This window comes from Palaemon carinicauda, chromosome 3, assembly GCF_036898095.1.
Source record: "Palaemon carinicauda isolate YSFRI2023 chromosome 3, ASM3689809v2, whole genome shotgun sequence".
NCBI lineage: Eukaryota > Metazoa > Arthropoda > Malacostraca > Decapoda > Palaemonidae > Palaemon > Palaemon carinicauda.
In genome coordinates this window covers 117,006,864-117,025,473 of record NC_090727.1, presented here as the reverse complement: position 1 = coordinate 117,025,473, position 18,610 = coordinate 117,006,864, and positions in this window count along the sequence as shown.

The following is an 18,610-nucleotide window of genomic DNA, read 5'->3' as shown; positions in this document are numbered from 1 at the left end:
GGTGGTAACTGGACACAGGGATGGATCCCGAGGAAGTGGAACAATCTTCCAGGGAGACCACCTGTTTTGGGGGTCCTCATTTTTAGCCAGGAAAACTTTGTTAGGGGAGAGAAGGACCTCACCCGAAGAGAGAAAATCTATATGACCTGGGTTTCTAGATAAGGCTGACAATTCTGAGATTCTGGAGCCAGAGGCGAGGCTCAAAAGAAAAAGTGACTTTCTTAATAATGCCATATAGTTACAGGATTCATTTGGGTGTCAGAGGCTAGCTTAAGAACATCGTTCAAAAACCAGGAAACCGCGCTAGGGCGAGTTGAAGGTTTTAGTCTGGCACAAGCTCTCGGAATGGATGAGAAATATGAATCCGTTAGATCAATGTCAAAACCAATATGGAAGATCTTTTTCAGGGCTGACTTGATTGTAGTAATTGTGTTGGCTGCCAGGCCTGATTCGAAGAGTTCTGAAGAATGTCACAGTTAGGTTAATCGTCATTTTCTCAACTTGGGAATCTTTCAAGAACTTAGCTAATTTCTTGACAGCTGAGTCCTATTGACGGAGAGTAGATTCCCTTTTGTCAGATTCCAGGAAAATAGTATTCAAAGGATCGATGTTTGCACCTCGTTAGGCTGCGAACTTCATGAAGTCCATAAAGTTAGGGCATTCAGAATCCTTGAGGAAGCGAACACATTGTGAGTTTGTACTGTCTGTGTTAGTACCGGATTGGGAATCCGCCGGGGGCGGAGACCTAGTTCTAGCAACAAGGGGAACCAATTGCTCTTGGGCCAGTTGGGGGCTACGAGAGCCACTTGACCTTTGAAGGATCTGAGTTTGTGCAGAACTTTCAGCAGGAGATTCACTGGAAGAAACAGATAAATCGGCTTCCAGGTATTCCAATCTAGAATCATAGAGTCCGTGGCATAAGCCTGAGGGTCCAGGTTGGGGGCTACGTAACAATCTAGTTTGCAATTGGATTCCGTCGCAAACAGATTCACCCGGAGACCCGGGACTTGAGATAGTATCCACTGGAAAGATTGATTGTCTAGTGACCATTCCGACTCTAGCGGAGTCGTCCGGGAAAGTGCGTCCGCTACCACATTCCGGACTCCTGCTAGATGGACTGCTGACAGGTGCCACTTGTGCAATGCCACCATGGAGAAAATCTTCAACATGATGTGGTTTATTTGGGCTGATCTGGAGCCTCCTCTGTTGATGCAGTGTACTTTGACTGCACTGTCGAGAACCAGTCTGATATGGAGATTCCTGGCTGGATTGAGACGTTTTAAAGTGAGGAAGACTGCCATGGCCTCTAGGACGTTGATGTGCATTTGTTGGAAGACCGGTGACCATAACCCTTGGACTTTCTTGTGTTGGGAGTAACCTCCCCACCCTGTTAAGGAGGCGTTTGTGTGAACGACGAGTCCCGGGACCGGATGTTGTAAGGGAATCGACTTGGAAAGATTCTTGATCTTCGTCCAAGGCTGCAGACTTTTTCTCAGGATTGGGGGAAGGCAAGCACGTCTGTCTCAGCGTTTTGCGGTTGCTCTGGAGCGCCACACTGTTTATGTCCTTGAGTTTGGACCTGAGGACGATGTCTGTCACGGAGGCGAACTGCAAGGAACCTAGGATCCTCTCTTGGTTCCTTCTGGAGGTCAACTTTTCCCTGAGAAATTGTTTTGTATTCCTCACTATCTCCTTCCTTTTGGCTTTGGGGAGGCACAGCGTATGGGAGCACAGGTCCCATTGTAGTCCCAGCCATTGAAACTTGGTCTCCGGGACCAGGCAGGATTTCTCGAGGTTGACTTGGAATCCCAGTTGTCGAAGGAAGGTGAGGACTTTGTTCGTTGCTATGCGGCAATTCTGGGCATTGTCTGACCAGATTAGCCAATCGTCTAGATAGGCCCCTACCTGTATCCCCTGAGTTCGAAGCTCTTGAATTACTGTCTCTGCTAGTTTGGTGAAGATTCTGGGTGCTATGTTGAGCCCGAATGGCATCACTTTGAATGCATAGGCTTGTTTGCCTAGCTTGAAGCCTAGAAAAGGACGAAAATGCCTTGCTATTGGAACGTGATAGTAGGCATCTGTAAGATCGATGGAGGTGGTGACGGCCCCATGGGGAAGTAAGGTCCGCACCTGCGAGACGGTAAGCATATGGAATTTGTCGCAACGAATGAAGGAATTTAAACGAGACAGGTCCAGGATTACTCTCCGTTTGTCTGAGCCTTTCTTTGGCACGCTGAACAAGCGCCCTTGAAATCTTAAGCGACGTATGCTTTGGATTGCATTCTTTAGTAGCAGATCTTTTGTGAAGGAACGTAGTTCTTCCATTGGTAGTTGGTAAAAGCTGTTCGGTGGAGGAGGTCCCTGTATCCAGCTCCACCCTAGGCCTTTTGAGATGATGCTGGAAGCCCAATCGCTGAACTTCCAATGGTCCCGAAATTTGTACAATCTCCCTCCTACCTGCAGTTTCTCAATGGTTGGAGGATGATTTGCCTCCTCTGCTTACGCGGGAAGACTTGCCTCGGTGGTAACCCCTTCCGCCACCTCGGCCACGAAAGGCACCTCTGGAACCCCTGTGACGCTGGTAGCCACGGAAAGAGCCCTGAGACTCATACGTGGGGTTAAAGGCGGGGGAGAAGGAAGTCGAGGCGATCTGAGACTGAGGGACCAGAACGTATTGCTCTTGTTGTTGACCCTTTGAGGTAGAAGGCTGGGGACCTTGAGGAGCAGGTTGGACTAAGACTGGTTGAACCACTTGCAGAGGTTGCCTGAATTTGGAAGATTGGAAGGGCCTCAATCTCTTCCTACCTTGAATTGGGGTACTAGTAGGCTCATATTTCCTCTTTGAAACCAGGCCCCACCTAACCTTGAGGTTTTGGTTGACTCTAGCTGCCTCGCTAAGGACCGAGTTAACTAAGTCCTCTGGGAAAAGATCCGGGCCCCAGACTGGAGCTTTGATGAGCCTATTAGGTTCGTGCCTAATCGTGGCTTCGGATAGGACGTGTCGTCGACAACGGGTCCTGGCGTTTGCAAAATCATAGGCGTCAGCCATAAAGTTTTGCAAAAGCAACTTAGTGAGGACCTTAAGGAGGTCCTCGTTGTAAGTGGCGACGGTCAATTCAGAAAGGGCAACTGAATTAAGGGATCTGCTGAATCTACACCTCGACTCGAATTCCAATTTAATGAGAGACTCCGGGAGTTTGGGAAGCCGTTCGCTGAACTGCGTCGAGGCACAGTCCGGGCTCAACTTACCTACCGAGAAGGTAGCTGGGGTGTTCCGCCAACATTCATTGTCTCCCGGAAAGAGAAGGGAGGTTAAGTCGGTCTCCCTGAGTTGAGGTAAAGGCTTCTCTTCCTTGATAGCCTGAAAGACCGTCTCTATGATCTTGGTCGCACATGGGGTAGGGGTCTGGTCGTCGGCCACAAACATAGTATAAGAACTTTTGTAGGCCGTAATCATTGTGTTCAAGCAGTCCCACTCATTGAACACGCGGACCAAGACAGACTGTGCCTGTTCTTTAGGAAAAATAACAGTTTCCTTTGGGACCTTATCTAATCGAATTAGAGCCTTTTCCGTGAGGCGAGCGTAGCCAGGGAAGGGGAATTCAAGACCTGGCGTGTAGAATTCATAATCCGCAAGAGGCCGGGTACCGAAACCCTCAATTGACAACATACCCTCTGAGAAGGGGGCATGCAATGCTAACCTCCAAGGGTTATTCTTATTGAAAGGAGGAAGCTTGGAGGCGTCGGGGATGGGATATTGCTGTTGTGGCGGTGGCAGCCCCGAGCGCATGAGTCCCTGAACTAGGCTCTCCATGGAAGCTATTCTCTCTTGCGATTGCTGTGTATGAGACGATAGCATCAACTCAAAACAAGCAAACATCTTCTCGGAAAAATCCACCGGGTTAAATGATTCCGCCGGGGGCGGGGAACAGATGCCGGAACGGAGACTACTCCGTGAGAGGTTGAGGGCACAGCAATTGGGTCTTGAGAGACTGGTGGAGGAACATTTAGCCTTCGAAGATGATGATCTCGAAGACTTGTGGTCTTTGGAAGACTTGTGGGTCTTATATAAAGGCTTACGATGAGCCTTCACCTTGGGGATAACAGGCCGGGGACTGAGATCAGTCCCGGTTGTCCCCGGAAAACCTTGAAAAGAAGAGTGTTCAGAAGTAGAACTCACCTACGTCCCTACCTGCGTCGGAATCATCCAGAGCCATGGGTTCCACATCGAGGTTGAGGGTAGCGACGTCCTCAGTTAGGGTGCCGCCCGTCTCTTCTTGGTCCGAAGGCAGAAGAAGGGATTCGATCCTCTCGATGATAGGATCCGCCAACTCTTTGGGGACCGCAGCTGAAGTTTAGCATGGGGGTAGAGACGGGAACACCATTCCTCAGAGAGGATATAAGGCTGTTTGGCCTTCACGTTGCGGGCGAACCCACCAATCCAGATCTTGAGGGTAGCCTGAGCTGTATCTTTTTCAAGTTGGGAGCTCTGAAAGAGAACAGACTATTAGCGAGGGATATTTGTGCCAAAGAAAAGTGGAGAAGTCCAAGGACTTCGTAGACACGAAGTGAAAGGCATGCGGGAAGTCCAGAGGACTGTGGCCTTAAAAATAATAATCGTAATTAATGTAAACCATCGAAATTAATCGTAACTCCCTACAAGTCTGTATTAATGAAAATGCACTCACCGAGTCAGATGTTAGAGTGGAGGTCATTGTGTAGCAGACTACACAATTGTCCGGATGCCAAACAGCTAAGTCATCCACTAGGACAGAACAGTGGGCGTGCGAACGACACACGTCATGGCCACAGGGTTGATGGAGGACAGCGGCACATGCCGTCATCGCACAGCGTACAGTCTGTAAAATAAAAGATACATGAGTATCTTAAAGGAAAGCAAATTAGGGGCCCGGAGCTTAAAATATATATATACTGTATATCAATATCATGATAAAGATTTTTTTATATACATCAAGTATCTTGAAGGAAAGCAAATTAGGGGCCCGGGGGCCCTGGGTGCTTAAATTATATCAATATCATGATAAAAGATTTTATTTCGACTGTATTATGAATGAGAATAAGTCAGTCCGTAACCGTGATCATATCAAAGGAGGGAAGGGAAGGTCGAGAACTAGGATCGTATATAAATATATATATATGTGACTAATACATAAAGTTAATCCAAGTAATAATGAGTAACGTTGGCTCCGGAGGCTCAACTAAACAACTCGACCAGATGGTAATGTATAAAAGCTACGTCCGGGGATCCCGTAATGAAAGTCTTTATATATATATCTATATGAGGTCCGTGAGGTGCGGGACACCATAGAGGGGGAAGGGATCTTTAATGGGTCCGTGAAGTGCGGGACCGAGAGGGAGTAGCACATACAAAACAAAATAAAATAATATAACATGACAAGGTACCACGGACCGAGCAGAAAACTTCCCGTCGACCGTTGGCCAAACGAGCGACGGAAAGAAAACGACTACGACCGGGTAAAGTAGTACAAAAAGTGTAAAATAATGTACGTTAATGTATAATAATAATAGCAAGCCTCACAGATCAACGGGAACCGCCCGTGCAAAGAGAGCGAAAAGGCCCGGGGGGGGGGGGACATAACGCAACATAGTGACTCTAACTCGACATGGGAGAGAGAGAGGGAATGTAACCCTGGGGTGGGGTATCGGGCGGGAGGGAGGCTAGGAGTGGGGCGATAGCAGGTATACCAACCTGCCAGACCCACGATTGATATGATCACGCGGAAAGACTAAATAACACTATAATAAACATAACACATGTTAAAATAAGATAGGAAGGCATGCTGGATGATAAGAATAATAAAATAATAATAAAAATAACGATACATCAATCGTAAAACAAACGAGGGAACGAACATGAGACAGCAGAAAACCAAGCCTAACAGTGCTGGGAACTAGGCAGGGCTACCAACATAACACAGAGTCAGTGAAGTGCCGACAAAATGAAAAACTAATATCTGACTCATGAAAGTCCCTCGGGCTAATGCAAGAAAAACGAATGACGTTAATATTGAGAAGCATGTCCGTGGCGTGCGAACGTAAAACAAAATTAATGGAAATAGAAACGCCCGAAGGCAACCAGGCATGCCAACTTAACGAGAATACGCTAACGTATATCGTAATAAATGTTATCGTAATAACAGGACATCAATATTATAAAATAACATGGTGTGTGAACCGTGGATACCCAGAAAGTTCATAACGAGAAACAATCAGTATGGAGGACTCATTGTAAAGCGTTAAGAACGACGAGAGAGAGAGAGATAGGAGGAGGCCGAGCGCCATGAAAGACCCACGCGTGGTCGTGAAATATAAAACTGTCATAATATAAGCAAAAAATGGCAAGGCCCCCTCCAAAATCTCAAAACTCATAGATCTGGTACATAACTTAGATGGGGTGACGGTAGAGTCCGACATCTTGAGGTAAATCCAGGTAAACCAGCGAAATTCACACACAGAGGTAAAAAATGTTTGGATAGCGCGTGCTATGAAAAAGGAGTGACGTCACTGGCGTGGGATCGCTAGTAGTAGTAGGATGTTGAACGGCGCCTCGTTGTTCGGGGATATTGACAGGAGATATCTAAATGGTGTGAGACCTCTGGTTGTGATTTATTCACGCCCCAGTATTATACCGACACCTTATTAAGGTGAGCGAGCTGGGTTCAACCTAGCATTCCTATACAAATTTTTCTCTGGTAAATTCATAGCAGTTTTTACCTTAGAAATGATGTAAAAGGAGCATTTCACTGGGCGGCACGGGTCGGAGCCCAGAAATCTATTTTTGGGTGAGATAGCCATGTCGTCCTGATGGACCCACCCGTCTGTTCCAGTTCAGCCTTCCAGGCCCCTCCCTGACATACTGTATCGCGGAGATTGGTAGGAACTGAACGTAGGAATAAGACGGATGTGACGTCATTTAACAATGGTGCCCGTTTGTTTACGTCTCGAGTACCAAAAGTAGCTACGGATGAGAGTAACTTTGGAACGGCTCCTCAGTTACTCAGCCACCTTTCCATATCGAAGTGTTAACTCTATATGGGGTGCAGATAGCTATGTGGCGTGTTAATACATGCGTCCCCTGTTGATATATGATATCCTAGAGGGAAACCTTTAGGGTACTCGCACCAGATGTTAGAATTCTGTGATAACCTTTAGTTTAATTCTCTGGGAATATCCACTGTAGTTAAATATACCCTTAGAAAGCTACTGAAGGAACCTTCCATCAGGACAACATGGCCATCTCACCCAAAAATAGATTTTTCGCTTCGCTCAAAATCCGTTATATATATATATATATATATATATATATATATATATATATATATATATATATATATATATATATATATATATATATAGTGGAACCTCTACATACGATTGTCCCAACATAAGAATTTTCCAACATATGAAGTAAAATTCGACCAAATTTCTGTCTCAAAATCCGAAGTGTTGCTCTAACATACGACGTAAACAATACGCTTACCCGTGGAATTTTCTCGAAAGCGTGCAGCGTAGTTTATTGTTGACGCCGCTAGACGGTAGCACATCGGAGGGACGCCAATCGAGCGTCACCTTGATCAGTCCTCTCATCGCGTGCGCATCGTGTGGTTGTCCTTTATTCGCTCAGTTTTAACAGTTTTTTATCTTGCCTTTTCACATGTTGTTTTCTGTGTTCCATAATCATGGGTCCTAAAAAGCTTAGTTTCGGTTCAGGAAGTAGTAGTAGTGGTGAGAAAAAGAGGAAGTCTATGCTTTCATTAGAATTAAAGCAGGAAATCATAGAAAAGCATGACCGTGGTGTACGTGTTAGCGATCTGGCTAAACAATATAGCCGGAATATGTCGACAATCTCGACGATCATAAAACAGAAGTCAGCCATTAAATCAGTGAAACCTTCGAAGGGGATCATGATTATTTCTAAACGTCGTAGCCCTACCCTTGAAGAGATGGAACGACTTTTGTTAATATGGATCAAAGACAAGGAGATTGTTGGCAATACGATCATGGAAACGTTCATTTGTGAGAAGGCCAGAACTATCTACAGTGACTTGAAGGCGGCGTGCTCTCGGGGTGACGCGGGGGAGAGTTCAGCCGATCCCTTGACGGAGGAATTCAAGGCATCTCGAGGTTGGTTCGAGAAATTTAGGAAACGGACCGGGATTCATTCAGTTGTTCGTCATGGAGAAGCTTCGAGTTTGGACACTAAGGCTGCTAAACATTTTGTTAAAAAATTCGAAAGCATCGTGGCGGAGGAAGGTTACGTAGAGCAGCAGGTTTTCAACTGTGATGAAACCGGTCTGTTTTAGAAAAAGATGCCTAGTTGAACCTACATTACCACTGAAGAGAAGAAAATGCCTGGACATAAGCCAATGAAGGATCGGTTGACTCTTACGCTTTGTGCCAACGCCAGCGGGGACTGTAAAATTAAGCCTCTGTTAGTTTACCATTACGAAAACCCTAGGGCATTTAAAGCACATAGAATTAATAAAAACCTGATACATGTTCTATGGCGTTCTAATTCTAAGGATTGGGTTACTAGGCATATCTTTGTGGAATGGGTAAACGTAGTTTTCGGCCCTACTGTCAAGAAGTATCTTCAGGAAAGGAATTTTCCTTTGAAGTGCTTGCTTTGTTTGGACAATGCACCCGCTCACCCCCCAGGACTCGAAGATGATATCATCGACAAATACAAATTCATCAAGGTGTTGTATCTTCTACTGAATACCACCCCTATCCTCCAGCCCATGGACCAGCAAGTCATCTCTAATTTTAAGAAGCTGTACACCAAGCACTTATTTAAGCAGTGCTTTAATGTCACGCAAAGCACCAACTTAACTTTGCGTGAATTTTGGAGGAGCCACTTCAATATCATGCACTGCTTAAAGATCATTGATCAGGCTTGGGAGGGAGTAACTCGTCGGACCCTGAATTCATCTTGGAAGAAGCTTTGGCCTGATGCTGTTGCTCCCAGAGATTTAGAAGGTTTTGGCCCCGAGAATGAACCTGTGCTTGCCGCCGAGGAAGACGTCGAAGAGATTGTATCCCTTGGCAAGTCCATGGGTCTGGAGGTGGATGAAGATGACATCACCGAACTCGTCGATGAGCATCACGAAGAGCTCACCACCGAGGAACTCAAGGAGCTGCAAGCCATGCAGCATGACGAGTTCCAAGCGCAGTTGAGTGAGTTGGAGGAGATCGAGGAGGTAGGCGAAATCTTAGGTACGGCGGAAATAAAACAGATGTTGGCATATCATCAACACGTTGATTTCATCGACAAGCATCACCCACAGAAACTTCAGGTTTGCCGTGTTGTTGCGCAGTTGGATGATGTTTGCTTAACGCATTTTAGAAAAATCCTTAAAAGCCATACAAAGCAACTTTCACTCGATAGTTTCTTTAAAAAATCTCTACTAAAACGGTCTAGTGATCATGATGAAAAGAAAGAAAGTGAAGCAAAGAAAAGGAAGACCGAATCGAGTGAAAGTGATGAAAATTAAAAATAAGAAAAAAAAAATGTAAAAAAAAAATATATAATTATAAAAATGAAAAAAAAAAATAAGCTAAGTTAAGTTAAAGTTCACGTAGTAGTGTAAGTTAGTGTAAATTATCGTACACGTTATCGTACAAAGTCACCGTCCCTACCTCCTCGCTGATCTTCCGTCTCCTCCTGCGTAGAAGTCCCTACACCTGCGCTGGCCTGTCGCTAAGGTAAAGTGTTACATTACAACCCGTTTTTTATTTATTATTTCATTATTATTGTTCATTTTTTTGGTTTGTAATATGTATTTATTATACAGGCATTGTATTGATGTATTGTGTAATTATGTGTAGCCATTTATTAAGGATTTATTGTGTGTTTTTAAGCTGAGGAACGAATTAAATCAATTACCATGTATTCTTATGGGAATATTTGCTCCAACATACGATCGTTTTAACATACGAAGTAGTTTCTGGAACGAATTAAGATCGTATGTAGAGGTATCACTATATATATATATATATATATATATATATATATATATATATATATATATATATATATATATATATATATATATATATATATATATATTTAACTACAGTGGATATTCCCAGAGAATTAAACTAAAGGTTATCACAGAATTCTAACTTCTGGTGCGAGTACCCTATAGGTTTCCCTCTAGGATATCGTATATCAGCAGGGGACGCATGTATTAACACGCCACATAGCTATCAGCACCCCATATAGAGTTAACACTTCGATATGGGAATGTGCTGAGTAACTGAGGAGCCGTTCCAAAGTTACTCTCATCCGTGGCTACTTTTGGTACTCGAGACGTAAACAAACGGGCGCCATTGCTAAATGACGTCACGTCCGTCCTTATCGTTTCGCCTGTAGCTCCTACGCTAAGTCGGATTTTTCCCAAGTGCCTCTTTATCTGCTTACATCGCCGTTATGTCGTAGCCTTCAGCCTCGCCTTCTTCTGGAAAGTTGAGTACCAGGTCCTAGTATTGTTTAAATAAGCTCTAGTCGTAAAGTACATACATACATATACCAAAGGCACTTCCCCCAATTTTGGGGGGTAGCCGACATCAACAATGAAACAAAACAAAAAGGGGGACTTCTACTCTCTACGTTCCTCCAGCCTAACCAGGGACTCAGCCGAGTTCAGCTGGTACTGCTAGGGTGCCACAGCCCAACCTCCCACATTATCCACCACAGATGAAGCTTCATAATGCTGAATCCCCTACTGCTGCTACCTCCGCGGTCATCTAAGGCACCGGAGGAAGCAGCAGGGCCTACCGGAACTGCGTCACATTCGCTCACCATTCATTCCTATTTCTAGCACGCTCTCTTGCCTCTCTCACATCTATCCTCCTATCACCCAGAGCTTTCTTCACACCATCCATCCACCCAAACCTTGGCCTTCCTCTTGTACTTCTCCCATCAACTCTTGCATTCATCACCTTCTCTAGCAGACAGCCATTTTCCATTCTCTCAACATGGCCAAACCACCTCAACACATTCATATCCACTCTAGCCGCTAACTCATTTCTTACACCCGTTCTCACCCTCACCACTTCGTTCCTAACCCTATCTACTCGAGATACACCAGCCATACTCCTTAAACACTTCATCTCAAACACATTCAATTTCTGTCTCTCCGTCACTTTCATTCCCCACAACTCCCAACCATACATCACAGTTGGTACAATCACTTTCTCATACAGAACTCTCTTTACATTCATGCCCAACCCTCTATTTTTTACTACTCCCTTAACTGCCCCCAACACTTTGCAACCTTCATTCACTCTCTGACGTACATCTGCTTCCACTCCACCATTTGCTGCAACAACAGACCCCAAGTACTTAAACTGATCCAAACTCCTCAAGTAACTCTCCATTCAACATGACATTCAACCTTGCACCACCTTCCCTTCTCGTACATCTCATAACATTACTCTTACCCACATTAACTCTCAACTTTCTTCTCTCACACACCCTTCCAAATTCTGTCACTAGTCGGTCAAGCTTCTCTTCTGTGTCTGCTACCAGTACAGTATCATCCGCAAACAACAACTAATTTACCTCCCATTCATGATCATTCTCGCCTACCAGTTTTAATCCTCGTCCAAGCACTCGAGCATTCACCTCTCTCACCACTCCATCAACATACAAGTTAAACAACCACGGCGACATCACACATCCCTGTCTCAGCCCCACTTCACCGGAAACCAATCGCTCACTTCTTTTCCTATTCTAACACATGCTTTACTACCTTTGTAGAAACTTTTCACTGCTTGCAACAACCTTTCACCAACTCCATATAACCTCATCACATTCTGCATTGCTTCCCTATCAACTCTATCATATGCTTTCTCCAGATCCATAAACGCAACATACACCTCCTTACCTTTTGCTAAATATTTCTCGCATATCTGCCTAACTGTAAAAATCTGATTCATACAACCCCTACCTCTTCTAAAACCACCCTGTACTTCCAAGATTGCATTCTCTGTTTTATCCTTAATCCTATTAATCATTACTCTACCATACACTTTTCCAACTACACTCAACAAACTAATACCTCTTGAATTAAAACACTCATGCACATCTCCCTTACCCTTATATAGTGGTACAATACATGCACAAACCCAATCTACTGGTACCATTGACAACACAAAACACATATTAAACAATCTCACCAACCATTCAAGTACAGTCACACCCCCTTCCTTCAACATCTCAGCTTTCACACCATCCATACCAGATGCTTTTCCTACTCTCGTTTCATCTAGTGCTCTCCTCACTTCCTCTCTTGTAATCTCTCTCTCATTCTCATCTCCCATCACTGGCACCTCAACACCTGGAACAGCAATTATATCTGCCTCCCTATTATCCTCAACATTCAGCAAACTTTCAAAATATTCCACCCACCTTTTCCTTGCCTCCTCTCCTTTTAACAACCTTCCATTTCCATCTTTCACTGTCTCTTCAATTCTTGCGCCAGCCTTCCTTACTCTCTTCACTTCTTTCCAAAACTTCTTCTTATTCTCTTCATATAACTGACCCAGTCCCTGACCCCACCTCAGGTCAGCTGCCCTCTTTGCCTCACGTACCTTGCGCTTTACTTCCACATTTTTCTCTCTATATTTTTCATACTTCTCTATACTATTACTCTGCAGCCATTCTCCAAAAGCCCTCTTTTTCTCTTCCACTTTTACCTTCACTCCTTCATTCCACCATTCACTGCCCTTTCTCATGCTGCCTCCAACAACCTTTTTGCCACATACATCACTTGCAATCCCAACAAAATTTTCTTTTGCTAACTTCCACTCCTCCTCTAAATTACCAGTTTCTCTTACTCTCACTTCGTCATATGCCATTTTCAACCTTTCCTCATATTTACTTTTTACCCCTGGTTTTATTAGCTCTTCAACCCTCACTAGCTCCCTTCTACTTCCACATACTCTATTCCCCCACTCTTTTGCTACAACTAATTTTCCTTCCACTAAAAAATGATCAGACATACCGTTAGCCATACCCCTAAACACGTGCACGTCTTTCAATCTTCCAAACATTCTTTTAGTTATCAACACATAATCCATTAATGCCCTTTTCTACTACTCTTCCATTTGCCACTCTTACCCATGTATACTTATCTTTATCTTTCTTTTTAAAAAAGCTAGCACTTATTACCATCTCTTGTTCAACACACATATCTACCAGTATCTCACCACTCTCATTTTCACCTGGTAAGCCATACTTCCCAATGACACCTTCTACCTCTCCAGCGCCCACTCTAGCATTTAAGTCACCCATGACAACTACATAATTCCTTCTACCCAGTCCTTCTACACACCTAGTTAATTCATTCCAGAACTCATTCCGCTCTTCTTCACTTTTCTCACTACCTGGCCCATACGCACTGACAAACGCCCAACATTCTCTACCCAACCTAACCCTTACCCACATTAACCTAGATGATATCTCCTTCCATTCCACTACTTTACCTGTCATCCATTCACTCAGCAATAAAGCCACACCCTCTCTCGCTCTTCCCCTTTCAATCCCAGACACTCTACCAGACATTTCACCAAACATCACTTCACCCTTTCCTTTCATCTTTGTCTCACACAAGGCCAATACATCCATCCTTCTACTTCTAAACATACTTCCAATCTCACATCTTTTACTCTCTATCGTACTACATCTACGCACATTCAAACACCCCAAAACTAGAGTGCGGGGAGCAGTCACTCTCCCCCCAGCTCCATCTCTTTGATGATGTCTCACAGGATTTTTTATACAGGAGAGGGGGTTCCCAGCCCCCTCGTCCCGTCCCTTTTAGTCGCCTCTTACGACACACGGGGATAACGTTGGCGCTATTCTAATTGTTTTTATGCCCCCCCGGCCACAGGAGGCAGCCGTAAAGTAACTTCTATTTTTCGTAAAAAATTGTGTTTTGTGGCGGAGCTGTGCCGATACCGGACGCGCCATGACGGCGCCGCTGTTCATGTTGCATGCTTTATTTAGTTAGCCAGAACAGCCTTCTCCGGTCCTTTAACTAATTATTATTATTAGTTATTTAGTCTTCATAACTAGGAAATAATTATATCGTGTTTTAGTGCTCGTTAGACAACGGTCGTTGACCGACCCCATACTAGATAGCTAACCTAGCCCCTAGGCTTGACAGCCTAGTGCTCATTTTACTGCATGATATATATAAGTGTTCCTAAGTTAAGTTATGAAGATTTAGGCATTGTTAAACATACTAGTTACTGTGATGTAAGTGTTTTCGCCTTCGGGGACCATACAAGGGACTGAGTTGGTTCGTGTACCAACCCCCTCCTAACCTAATGTAGGAACCCTTGTATGCTTCCTATTCCCCTTACCTACGGGTAATTCCCTCTGGGTAACCTTGCTTCTCCCTTATTCTATAATAGGGAGAATCTTGTCTTCACCCAGAGTATTTATCGCTTCTCAGCCTACCCTAAGGGAATGAACTCCCCTTAGGGTTGTGCCTGAGACCTTAGGAATGGCTCTGCCCTTCCCCAGTTGCACTCGGTTGGGTTACTCCTTCTTCCCTGCAACTAGTGATGTGTCTTTCGGTTGGGTTACTCCTTCTTCCCTGCAACTAGTGATGTGTCTTTCCAGGCCTTCCTAGCCTAGGAGTTGGTCCTCCTAATCTAGGTTAAGCTCTGGGAGTAGATTCTGCCTTATTATAGTTTAGGACAGTACATCAGTACTGTACCTGATCTGTGCTACCTATCCTAGGTTAGGGAGTGTTCTCCCTTGCCTTATTGGCCTCTCTCATACAGAGTCTACCCACTTAAAAAAGACCCCTACTTCCCCCTCCCCACTCTATCCCTTTGGTGTAGGCCTGCCTACACACCCCTGTCCTCGGTCCTACAACTCCTCCCTTGGGTGGAGTGGTAGGGCTAGCCTTTTTCTTCTGCTGAGCTGGCCGTTCTGGTACACATACCCTTCATAGCGTTCTATAAGGGTGGTTGCCGGCGGCGGTCCTGCTGGTGGAGGATTCCCCCTCTTTGAGTGCTCTCTATCCCTCCCTTGGGTTACCTCAGGCTCCCGGCCGTCTGCCGGCCCACTGCCGCCGGATGTTAGGAGTACCTACTCCTATCATGAGTGCACTCTCTCCGGAGGGATGCCGGAGGGGTATAGGATATTACCCCTCCCTTCCCTCCTTACTTTTCTCTCTATCATGGTGCCGGTCCCTTGCCGCCTCTACTGCCGGCGACAGCCGCCACTACCTCAGGTGACCTCTATTTATAAGATACCTCCCCTCTACGACGTCAACCTACCGCCTGCCGGAGGCTGCCGCCTTCCGTCGACATTTCGCCGACGTCCCACCCCTTATATCTACCCTGGTTTACCTAGCGACAGCCGGCCAACTGCCGGAGACTGCCGCCCACCTGCCGGCATTGATTGCCGGCATTCTAGGTAACCACCCTTTACATATATATATCTTATGAGTTGAACTAAGGTTCACCATGCCGTCAGCCTCCGCCGGCTGCCGGAGCCCGCCGATGTGCCGGCAGTCGCCACTGGGGTGTTGTCCATCTTGGTCGCTCAGTGTGTCCTCCTTGATGTTTTCCACCCTGCAGGACCGGTCTCCGGCGTGCCGTCACTCTGCCGGCGCCCCCTAATGAGGCGCTAAGGGACATGTACCCCTTCAGTCAATCTGATGCAGCCAGATAGCCTGGCCACCTCCATATAGGTATTGTTATACCAGCTAATATAGTGGCTATGCTGTTTGGTTGCACATTACAACATTTCCAGCATACTCTGTGCATCTCAGTGCAGTCGCTTGCCGGAACCTACATATTACTAAGGTGTTTATTCTATTTTCCCCTCTCCCTCAAGGCTCTGAGCGGTCTCAGATCCTTTTACACTCTGTGGACAATTCCTCTATTAAGGAAGCCTAGCTTGGCTCATCCATACGGATTTCCCCTCTTTTGAGACCCTCGGGTCCTAAGGAATTGTCTACAGATAAGGTTACGGTAACCGGCTGGGCGGGATTCACAAGTATGTGTCTATCTACTCCCCTTCCTGCTCATCAATCTTGAACATATAATTAATATGCTATTATAGATTGAGTTATTCTTAAGTCTAGAGTAATGTAAGTCATTCTTATGCCTTCCATGTACTCATGATCTCTTTCTTTTACAGGAGGAGTATGTGAAGTGTGAGAGTAACTTCTGTGGAGTTAAACGCCCGGACTTCTACGGGCACAAGGCGTGCCGGACCCACGCCCCCTGCACCGCTAAGAGAGGCGACCTTAAATTCTGGGATCCGCAGAACTGTTCAGTCTGCAAGTCTTCTTGACGAAGCGTTCAACAATCCTCCTACCACGGAGGTAAGGGACATCGCTAGAGAGAAGCTGCGCAAATGGGTGCGAGGCTTCCAAAAGAACGCCTCTGGACCTTATCTTCCAAATGAAGATATGAGGGCCTTGCTTTTTCCGAAAGCATCCAAGGACTCAGTGATCCCTCGAGAACAAATTCCCACCGTCCAAATAGTGGTCGAACCCGACATCGTCATGGCACAGTCTATGCGTTCGTGCCATATCGATTCCGACGACGTGGAACGTATATCGGAGGTGTCAGAAGAAACTGAGAAGAACCTCATGGGCGAAGAACTCGACTATGAGGAAGATCAGGTGGAATATCCTGATTCGGAGAACGAGGTCGCTCCAGCTCCCCCAGCAACTCCAGTGACATCAGAGGAACCTGTTCCTTCGACTTCCGCCACCCCGGATCCTCTTCCATCGGCCACTCAAGAGGTCTTCAGGATGCTAGAAGCCCTCATGGACAAGAAGCTGAGAGAGACTCAGGAACAATTCCTGACGACTCTCGTCGGCTTCAAACAACTGAAAAAGATTTCGGTTAAGGACCTCCCCACCTGCTCGGAAGCTAACCCTTGGAGATACGCCGAGCACATGCCAATCACTATTGGCAAAATCTTTATTAGTGAAAGGGTTGGCTCTACTCTTCTGGAAGAAGTGGAGTTCTTCCCGAACTTCGAGGCTTATCCGGACTGTTACGTCCGACTCAGGTCCGAACCAGCCTCAAAAGAAGAGACCAAACCTAAGGAAGTGATAGTGTTCGATCTCGCAAAGGCCCAAGCTATGCTGGCTCAAGCAGTGAAGAGACGGGGTTTCACTAACTCCAAGATGCCAGCACTGAGCAAAAAGCATCCAACCTTTGTTGCTCCAGTTACTGCGACCTTCCCCTTCGTTGAAAAGGCCTTCCAAGCGGTCATGAAGGCTGTAGAGGAAGGGAAACCTTGCCCTGCACTGGAGGAGTGCAGACCCTTTTCCCTCACTCTTCCCCCCGATGACAGGTACTGGAAAGACATCCAGCTTACTTTCACGGTAGGGAAACTAGAACCTGATGTGGCCGGTCGTCAGTTCAACGAGGACCTCCCACGACTGAATGATCATCTCCTTCGTAGGGAACAGGATACCAAGGAGAGACTCGCCGCTTCGCTGTCACATCAGGTACAGCTAGAACTCATGGCCGGGGACACCAGAGTCCCGGACTTTTACATGGTCCTTGCAAAGTCACACCTGGCGACTCTGACCAAGGATTTGTACAGCTTCGCTAGCGCTCGCAGAGCCTGTAGAGAATTCGTGTTCGCCAGTGCAATGGTGAAACACGAACCCCGGAGACTGATTTCCTCCAATATCTGGGGCAAACATCTCTTCCCGTCCGCCTTGGTGAAAGAGATAGTGGACAAAGCTGCCACGGAGAACCGGAACCTTCTCCACAAGTGGGGCATGTCCCGAAAGAGGAAGTCCTCTCAGGACGATGGCCCTCAGCCTAAGAGGAAATCCTCAAAGCCTAGGCCCCAGCAACGTCAACCAAGACGTCAGTTTCCGGGTTCCGCTACTCCCCAAGTGGCTGCACAGCCACAGCAGACCTTTCAACTGGTCCCCCAGCCGGTGGTGTTGCAGTCACCGGTCTTCACCCCTGCCTATGAGCAACATTCCACTACCATTCGTCCCAAAGGTAGGGGCTCAGGCAGAGGCTCCGGCAGAGATTCTTCTCGCCGTCCCTCCAGAGGCAGAGGAGGAAGGGGAGCTAGCGGCCGAGGTGGCAAACCCTCGGGACACCAGAAGCAATGAAGTGCTTCCGGTGGGAGGAAGACTCCGCCAATTCCAGGATCGTTGGACCTTCAATCCTTGGGCACACAGCATCGTCAAGAAAGGACTGGGCTGGAGCTGGACTCAACCACCCCCATCCTTCCAGCAATTCTTCCAACAGTCAACCCCCCTCCTGGAAGAATATGTCCTGGAGCTCTTGAACAAGAAGGTGATCAGGAGGGTAAAGTCAACCAGGTTCCAAGGGAGACTCTTTTGTGTTCCCAAGAAAGACTCAGACAAACTCAGAGTCATTCTAGACTTGTCCCCTCTCAACAAGTTCATTGCGAACAACAAATTCAAGATGCTGACTCTGCAACAGATAAGGACCCTTCTGCCTCACAGGGCCTACACGGTCTCCATAGACCTGGCGGATGCCTACTGGCACATTCCAATTAAATCACTACGCCTCCTCCTACCTAGGATTT